Source organism: Megascapheus bottae, chromosome 9, assembly GCF_031878675.1.
Source record: "Megascapheus bottae isolate mThoBot1 chromosome 9, mThoBot2.hap1, whole genome shotgun sequence".
In the NCBI taxonomy this organism is placed as follows: Eukaryota; Metazoa; Chordata; class Mammalia; order Rodentia; family Geomyidae; genus Megascapheus; species Megascapheus bottae.
This window is the reverse complement of record NC_143517.1, coordinates 42,438,411-42,448,043: the sequence shown is the minus strand read 5'-3', so window position 1 is coordinate 42,448,043 and position 9,633 is coordinate 42,438,411.

Below are 9,633 nucleotides of genomic sequence, written 5' to 3'. Positions count from 1 at the left end.
TAACACAGGAGTTGACAGACAGCAAAAACGTATCCATTGACTGAATTAATGAATGCTATCGTTTATGAAATGTTTATTTAGCATCAAACTGTTTTACATAACAAATTTTAATACAAGAAATGTATACATTCACACACATGATCACCCTGAGTAAAACGTGATATTCTCAGGTATGAGGTACCATGGTGAAACCTCTCTGAACAATGAACATACAGTGTAATAAAGGCGTCATTAGGAAGGTGAAACCTGTCTAGACTGGGGTGTGGTAGCAGTGAGAGTGGGGAGGCTAATGGAGCGGGGAAAGGCTGGTGAATACAGTCAGAATAATCTATGTACATGTGTGCAAAATGGAGCAAGGAAACTTGATGAGACTGGGAAGGGAGGGAGGAAGGGTTAGGGCGGTAACTCTGATCATGATGTATTGCATCTGTAACTGGGCAGGCTAAAGTGAAACAATCTTGTTCAAGTAATAGGTGTTCATAACAAAAGAAATTTATACCAAGCACTTTCCCTACATTAATCCTAATATGTAAAGAAGGCATGAACTTAAAAGACAATGCACTATGCTACTTATCATTCTGTTTGTCTTGAACTCATAAATTTTTTAGGAACTTCCAGCAGATGGCACCAATAAATACTATCATGGGATTGAATTGGAAATTAGTTGACATTTTCCAATATGAACTTACAAGTCAAAATGTCTAAACCTTCTTTAGTTCAGTTCAGTAATGACTGGCATTTATTTGGCATTTTCCCATTTACAAAGTGCTTTTAAATCCTGGTCTCAAATCATGACAATGCATTGAGAAATTTTTATAATATGCCTTAATTTTCTGTCACAGTAGAAAGATTATTTATACTAGGTAATGATATTGCCAGTATTTTACATTTGTAGAACATTAATCATTCAGAGACCAACCTTCTCTATGGACAATTTGGGCATAACCGTACATGTGAGAATGGAACAAACATACACAGTAATAATAATGGTAATTGTTTCTCTGGTTCATTGAACAATGATGTTGCCTCCCATTTGTAGAGTGTATTCCAGTCTTTGCCTAGAAGCATAGCAATCTTTCATCCTTTCTCATGTGGGCCAAACAATATTATGTTATAAATCAAGGAAAAGTGATTCTCCTTTCTTTCTTTTCTTCCCCTCATTCCTCCTTCTGGGCCTCATAACATCCTCATTACAGTTGAAACTAGGCATACTATCTCACATATTACGAAGATCACTCAGTTTATGCCTGAATAGCCATTAGTGTTAGTTTCACTTAGAAAATGATAAGGAAATACTTACAGAGGTCAAAACTTATGTCAGGGGCCATATTTATCTGACAGTAGGGTCCCAAATAAGAAAATCACCATTTCCAAAAACAGAATAAGCCAGGAAAAGACAGATCTGCACTCCCCCACCAGCAACCAGATGGTAGAGAAAGAGATCCCTGTGCAGCATGCCTCATCACTGCTCTCATGGTAGAGCAGTCCTAAAGACAAGCCTAACTACTCAGATGGAGACCTGAAGGATCTTGTTCAAAGCCTGCAACTCCATTTCCAATTAGCCAGCAAATACTGGGACTAGACACATGGCTCAAGCCATAAGTGAAAAAGCCAAATGACAAAGCAAGTACCTGAGTTTAAGCTCTTGTACTGTCATGCAGACATGTACACACACACACACACACACACACACACACACACACGCACGTGCACGTGTGCGTGTGCACGCACACGCAAAAATTTTATTCAATTGGAGAAATTTTCCCAAATTGTAGGCAAGATATAGACATGAATGTACAGATCGCATTTAGAATTCTAAGAGACAGAACTAGAAAAGAACTTCCACCTATCGTAATTAACATACCAAGACTAGAGAATAAAGAAATATATTGAAAGTGCAAGGGGAAAACCCAACTTACATACGAAGAAAAAGGCCAACACATCAGAATACCTCAGACCTCTCAGCAAAAACTCTAAAATCCAGGAAAGTATGAAACAATTTATTTTAGGCTCTTAAAGAAATTAACTGCTAGCCAAGATTGTTAACAACACTCTTCACAAATACAGAAAAATCAATCCTAAAATTTAGATAGAAGCACAAAAGATTTCAAATAGCAAAAGCAACCTAAGCAAAAAAAAAAGCAATGTTGCAATTATAATACCTAATTCCAAATTATACTATGTATTAAAAAAAACAGACACATACATCAGTGGAATATGATAGAAAACCCAGAAAAAGTCCACACTTCCAGCCATCAGAATTTCAACTAAGATGCCAAAAGCAGGTGCTGGAAAAAAAGACAGCTGCTTCTACAAGTGGTGCTGGGAAAACTGGATATCCACATGTAAAACAATGTAACTAGACCCTTATCTCAACGTAGACCAAAGTCTGTAATGTAAAACTAACTTTGAAATTACTATAGGAGAACTTAGAAGAATCCCAGGAAGAAAAAGGCCTATGTGACAACTTTTTGAATAAGACTTCAAGAGTTGCATCAAAGTAAAAACTGCATATCAGAGGAAACAATTACTAGAATGAAAATGCAGCCCTAGTAAATGAGTAAAAAAATGATGCAAATGTTCATCTGACAAAGGACTAATAAACACACAGTTTCTAGTAGGGTAAAAATTGAATGAAGTTTTGTTGTTGTTGTTTTGTTTTGTTTTTGTGGGTGGGCATGGGGCTTGAACTAGGCCTGGGCACTGTCCCTGAGGTCTTCAGCTCAAGGCTACTGCCCTACCCTTGAGCCAAGTCTTACCCTTGAGGTAAGAGTCTCAGGTCCTTTTGTACCCAGGCTGGCTTTGAACCTTGATCTTTACATTTGAGCCTCCTGAGTAGCTAGGATTACAGGGTGCCCGGCTAAGAAATTCAAGTTTTGAGAAGAACGTAAAAAGGCCTTTCAAGATGGGGTTGTTAATTGTTTGCTTTAGTTATTATAAAGATGATATACATAGGGAGTATAATTACTTGAGTCAGGTAATGAGTACATTTCCTTTCATGTAGTGTCTTCCCTTCAAGATGTCTTTCCTTCAAATGTATTCCCTTCAGAATAGTAATCAAATTTGCACAAAGAGGCTCATTCTGCAACTATCTAAAAATTAAGTTTTTAGTTTAATTTAATTAATTAAGTAATGCTGGTCCTATGCTTGAACTTAGGGCCTAAGTGCTATCTCTGAGACTTTTTTTGTTCAAGGTTAAGTTCTCTACCACTTGAGCCATGCCTTCACTTTCAGCTTTTTTTCTTTGTTATTAACTGGAGAGTAACACCTTATGAAGTTTCCTGCCCAGTTTGGCTTTGAACCATCATCCTCAGATCTCAACCTCCTCAGTAGTTAGGGTTATAGGCATGAGTCATGTATGCCCAGATTAGTTTATGTTTATTTTAAATTTATAATTATTATACATATTTATAGGGCTTAAAAATGAGATGGTAGAGGGGGAGGGGGGAAGGGAAATGGGGACCAAGACATGTGAAAGGGTATCAATGTATAGGAATTAATGCACCATTTATCTGGCAAATATCATGTAACCCTTCTATTAATTACAATAAAAAATATATTAAAAAATTAGATGGTATTGGTGGCCTACCATGGCATAAAATAATCTAGTTCTTTTATCAAAGGACTTTCCTAAATGTGTGGATGCCCTGCTATTGGATGGTTCTACTTGAGTCTGCTGGCCAAATGGCTGAGTAATGGTTCCTAGGCAACCATGACTTCATCCTGCTGAACCATAGCTTAAACATCTTACACACACATTGTCCGTTTTTAAGAACTTAATTGGCATGTTTGAGCTAAATCCAAGAACTGCCTAGGTTGAGATTTCATGATTTACTTTTTACACTTCCATACTTGAGTTATCCAAGTATAACCTTGTGCTGAATAGCATGTTTACCATTTTTCTCCCTCTCCACTCAGATTTTGTATAGTTTAAATAGACCTTCAAAAGGAATGGCCTTGGGGCTGGGAGCGTGTCCTCGTGGTAGAGAGCTTGCCTACAATGCATGAAGCCTTAGGTTGGATTTGCCCATACCACATAAAAAGTCAGACGTGGTGCTATGGCTCAAGTGGGAGAGTGCTAGCCTTGAGAAAATTCAAGAACAGTGTCCAGGCCCTGAATTCAAGCCCCAGAACTGTCCCCCCCCCAAAAAAATCCCCAAAAGGTATGGTGTTAAAGTTAATTTCTTTGGAGATATGAGAAGATTTGGGACTTCCTTACTAAACTTCTTAGATTACCAGGATCTGTGGCTCTGGTCTCCTTCACTTGGCCCAGGAAGTTTCCCTATGTCTAGTGTCTTCATGTGTCTGTAATTGTCTATTTGTATGGGGTGGGCGGGGTGTGCGTCTTAAAACACTAACTTTCATCATTCACCTTCTAGCATGTTCATTTTAGTCCCTTAGAGAAACACATTTTGCTTTTGTTTAGCAATGGAGTCAGAAAGGCTTATTAAAGTTGGGAATGAAAGGAATGAGGTCATCTCTGCAGTCATTGTTTAGGAATGCCGTGGTATTCTTTCCTCCTGCCAGTTTGCCATTCCTTGTGTCCGGCTGAGGTGGGTAGGGACGTTTTTTTGGCCGAGACATGGTGGTGGTGGTGGTGGTGGTGGTGTGTGTGTGTGTGTGTGTGTGTGTGTGTGTGTGTGTGTGTGTGTGTGTGTGTGTACGCGCATGCTTACAGAACTTCTAGAAAAGTTCTAGACATAGGTTGTAGGCTTAGCTTCCGGGTACAAACTCTAATACAACCCCATCAGGCTGGCTTGTCCAGGAGGCCGTTCTACAATAGGAGGAGAAAAACTGGATCTTGATCAAAGCTCTTGCTATGAATTGGGTATTGATTATGTAAATCAATTGCTTTATTATATTAATTTAGAAGAAACTGATCTATCTTAGGCTAATTCAGGAAGGTCTCTAGCTTAACAGCATTGCAATCTCCTGGGAGTTTGTTATAAGAACAAAATCTTCGTGCCCCATCCCTACCCTTAATGAATGGAAATTCTGATCCAGTCCGGGAATCTGTACTTTCACAAGCTACTGGGTGACTGGTAATCAGAGTAACTGTATTAGGTTTTTATTTTTATAACTAAATGCCAGAGGAAGGTTACTTTGTAAAGCAAAGATGATTTTTTTTGGCTTCTAGTTATAGAGATACAAGTTCTAAGGGCTTCCTTTGCTGATGCACTTCATGCTTTTTGTGTCACTTCCAAGGTGATACAAAACCAAATAAGGCAAGAGGCAATGAGTATTATATCTTCAGGTCTCTTCTTTTTACAAGCCACCAGGATTCAGTCAGGGAGACTCCTCCCTAAAGATTTTATCAGATTATACATTGTAGTCAGATTATGGTTTCACCATTTTAGTACCTTATAATAAATACTATATTTCAAGGTATGAAGTCTTGAGACACTCGAGTCTCTTCAAATCATAGCACTGGTCAACTGTCTTGGTTTGTCCAGGACTGTTGAAAAGGATTCCTGACATCTTGTCTTTTGATTGCTGAAACCAGGAGAGTCCTGAACAAGCCAGAACAAATCATTCCTCTCAGATGCAGCTGGTTTGCAAATAGTCTTTGACGCTTACTGGAGCAGACTGGAGAGAGTTTGTAAGTCATAGATATGAGGTGCAATGTTACCAAAGCAAAGTGCCACTGACACTCTCTTTATCAAAATAACTTCAGTTAAAACAGCAAACACTCATCGGTCACTGCTTTTCATGTACCCTTGAAGGAAGAAGGTGCCAACATTAATTCTCAATGACTTTCAAAAGTGAGATCTGAAAAGATGAGAGCACATGAATAGCAATTGAATTTTCACAAGTCAAACACTCAATTGTATAATTTGTTGTTGTTGTTTCTGTAGCTGACATTTTCTCTTAAAGTCCTCACTCAGTCCTAGAATTTTAAAGTAAGTTCAGCCCAGTCAAAGTTTTCTTACTCATATCAGTCTTTTATTCTAGTCGACTTGGGATTTTCACTGTTCCCTATTTCCTGCCTAAATGCTGGGATCTTTCACATCACAGAGCCACAATGTGTGTGTGTGTGTTGGGGGGGGGGGTTGTAATCTGTTCCCACTGGTAATGAGTCATTCACATCACCCTGGCAAGACATTTCTAAGACAGCTGGGCCTCCGTCTGCTCTTCGGCAGTTGGTCCAGGAAAGTCAACTGCATTTCAGTCTCAACCTTCAGATTGGTGGTCCCTTTTAACCCCTTAAGAAGGAGAAAGGTCTCTCCCACACTACTGTGAAGTCACAGGAACTCTCACCTTTGTCCAGGCTCTGCCTCCCAGCCTTACCATTTTAGATTCCATACCAGGTAAGACTGAAGAAGTCCTGTGAGGCTGTCACCTCCTGAGTGGTCACCAGGAAGCAGGCGTGGGACTTCTCAACCTTAGGATTTCCCCAGTGTCTGAGGATCTCTTTCAGACTAATCCTGGTGATATCTAGTGTAAGACTCAGATAAATTTCAGTGGGTCAACTTGTGTATCCATAACATCCATTTTTACTGCACCTCTAGTATAATCAAGGATTATTCTCAATTTATGGTATCAACATTCCATTTTGGGTGTTTCAGTAATCTGGCAGGGTCTACTGTTTTCAGCCCTACATACAAGATCTCTTACTGTTTTAGCAACACAGACCATTTATTTATTTATTTACTTACTTACTTACTTACTGTCAGTCCTCTGGCTTGAACTCAGGGCCTAGGCTGTGTTGCTAAGACCCTCTGTGCTCAAAACTAGTGCTCTATGACTTGAGCCATAGTGTACTTCTGGCTTTCTGCTTATGTGGTACTGAGGAATTGAACTGAGAGTCTCTTGCATGCTATGCAAGCACTCTACTGATAAGCCACATTCCCAGCCCTGCCTATTTTGTTTAGATCACCCATGTATATTTTCCAGGCTCTTATGATTGCCATCTGTTTATATTTTGGAAAATGAAAAGTCTTAGTGATGCCTGAGACTTCTGGGATACCTATTAGTGATTTGACTCATTGGGAAGGGACAGACCTTGCCTTTCTTAGTCCCTTTTATCTCAGATGTAGATACAATGGCTAGAGGTCCAACTATCATCTTGTACATCTTGAGGCCATCTTGAGGCTGGAAGCCAGGCTAGAAGGGACCTGAAATACAAATGGATCCCAAATCTTTGACCATACCAGCTCTAGCCCATCTACCAGAACTTTTCCCAGACAAATAACGACTAGCTTCAAATCTTTACCTTTTCTGTTTTAGGTAGCATATCTATGGCAGAAGATTTGGCTTTTGTTTTCCCTCAGTCTATTGCTATAACAAGTTTCAAATGGAGGGTGAAAAGGTAAAACCAAACTACTTTTGATTCTTGCAGTTTTATTGTAACAACCCTTTCCTGAGAGCCTCAAGGATGTCCCTTCGCTGCCTGAAAAAGCAGAGTGAAAGAAACAAATGCTAATATTTCCAAATGATCTGTCCTCACACAGGGACTTTATCTGAGCACTTACCATGGCTGGGATTAAAGTCTGGAATTTAGGGCTTTGGAAATGAGTGAAAAGCTCTCCATACAGTTGATACCTGAAAATGCTCCAGGAGTTTGAAACAGTGGTGCAAAATCATCTTGAATTGCTGCTTTCAGCTTTTCCCTAGTACACGTGCATTTCCCTCCGTGCTGCAGGATCGCATTTCTCTATTTTACCACATTTCACGGTATGCCCTTAGTTAACATTTGCTTGTTGGTCTGGAGCTTGTTGGGTTGATCCTTCAATGAATGCACATCCATAACTTCACAACTTCACAAATCAAATTCTTTCCTCTCTGTAAGAAACTGCCAACTGTTTAACCAGTCAACTCATTGTTTCCTGAAATAGGTATATGTCATAGGCATGTCTTTCTCAACTTTATATTTTTGTGAGATTTTGACAATTCAGTTAATGAATCTGATGTCGGAAACAATGAGTTAGCTTTGTAATCTAGAAAAATAGAATCGATTCCGGTAAAAATGCAGCAGTCTTCTATGTGAATGTGTGCCCTAGTTGGAAACTCAAGCCTCCCCTTTTATTGGTTATTCATAAGACATCATTTTTAAGCTAGTATTGACTTTAAAAAATGGTTTTTTAATCAAATACCACAAGTATGACCAAAGAGGCCATGTGACTTTTATTTTTTTCAAGTCAGGTTTTCATTTATATATAATCCATTCTGCCAATAATATAATATCATTCATCATATCCTAAAAAAATAATTGCAGCTAAACTCAAATATAGAAGTAGGACAAGGAAAATCAAAACCAGACTAAAAATGAAACAACCACAACAAATGCATAAATACATAGAAGCCACAAAACTGAACTGACCTCTGCTCAGTGCATGTCTGTTTGGATCTGCTTTGATTTGGTAATAATAAATACGCATTTGATTGGCAAAAAAGGTAATATATCCTGTGCCCTTAAAACCTTATAGTCTACAAACGCATACATAAAACAAAATAAAATGTAGGAATTGGGGAAAAAACCTGAGTTGATAATTGTTTTTCACTTGAGTCTTCAGAAAGCCAAAACAAAAGGGCAGGCACAGTGAGTCACAAAATTCTCCTCAATTAGCAAAAGGAAGTAGACTACTTTCTGTTGGTCTTGGCACCAAATTCTTAATGACATTTGTCATTTGATACTTAATTGGTGCTCCTACCTTACAAAGTGGACAAAATTGTCCTTCACTTTTCCTTTAGTTTAAACCAAAGCTGAGAAAAAGAAATGAGTGCTCTCACAAATGGATGTCCTAGAAAGAAAATGCTCTGAAAAAAATGTCCATAGGAATGTCATTCCTTATTTTTAAAAATGCTCTTCATGCTCAAATAAATTTAGGAACTACTGAGTTAATTGGAATCAGGCAGATTTCTTGGAAAGATTTTTCAGAAGCTTGATGAACATTGTGGATATCTACAAAAAAGAGAAATATCCATCTATTTTTCGAGAACCTATGTTACTATGGAAGCTTTTTTTTTTCTTGGTTTGTCTCATAATAAGTTCTGAGTTCTGTGTCATGGTTTGGAAAGCATGAGGCCACGGTAAATTAACCAATGCTTTTGTAGTGAAGAGCTATTCATGAGGTAGAAATAGGAGGATCACAGGCTGAGGTCTGCTGGAGCAAAAGTATGAGACCCTATCTGAAAAACTAACTAAAAGCAAAAGTATGGAGTATGTGGCCTAAGTGGTAGAGTACTTGTTTAGCAAGCTTGAGATCCTGAGTAATTGAGAGAAATTTGAAAGAGTGTGTGGGCTGGAAATTTGGCCTAGGGTAGAATGCTGGCCTAGCATGCACAAAGACCCGGGTTTGATTCCTCAGTACCACATACACAGAAAAAAGCCAGATGTGGCTCTGTGGATCACATGGTAGACCCAAGGACAGTGCTCAGGCCCTGAGCCCAAGCCCAGGACTGGCAAAAAAAAAAAAAAAGGAATGTATGGTTCAAGGAATAAAATAAATAATCAGAATGTCTTAAGCGGGTTGAGATGGCCGTTATCAATGTAGATGTTCATCAGTGTTGTCTTTCTCTTTGACATATTTAGCATGTGATCGTACTTACCACCTTGTGATTGCAAAATGACTGCATATTACATTTTTATCAGCCCTAAACAAAGAAGAAAGGAAAGGACATTACTCGTGAGTG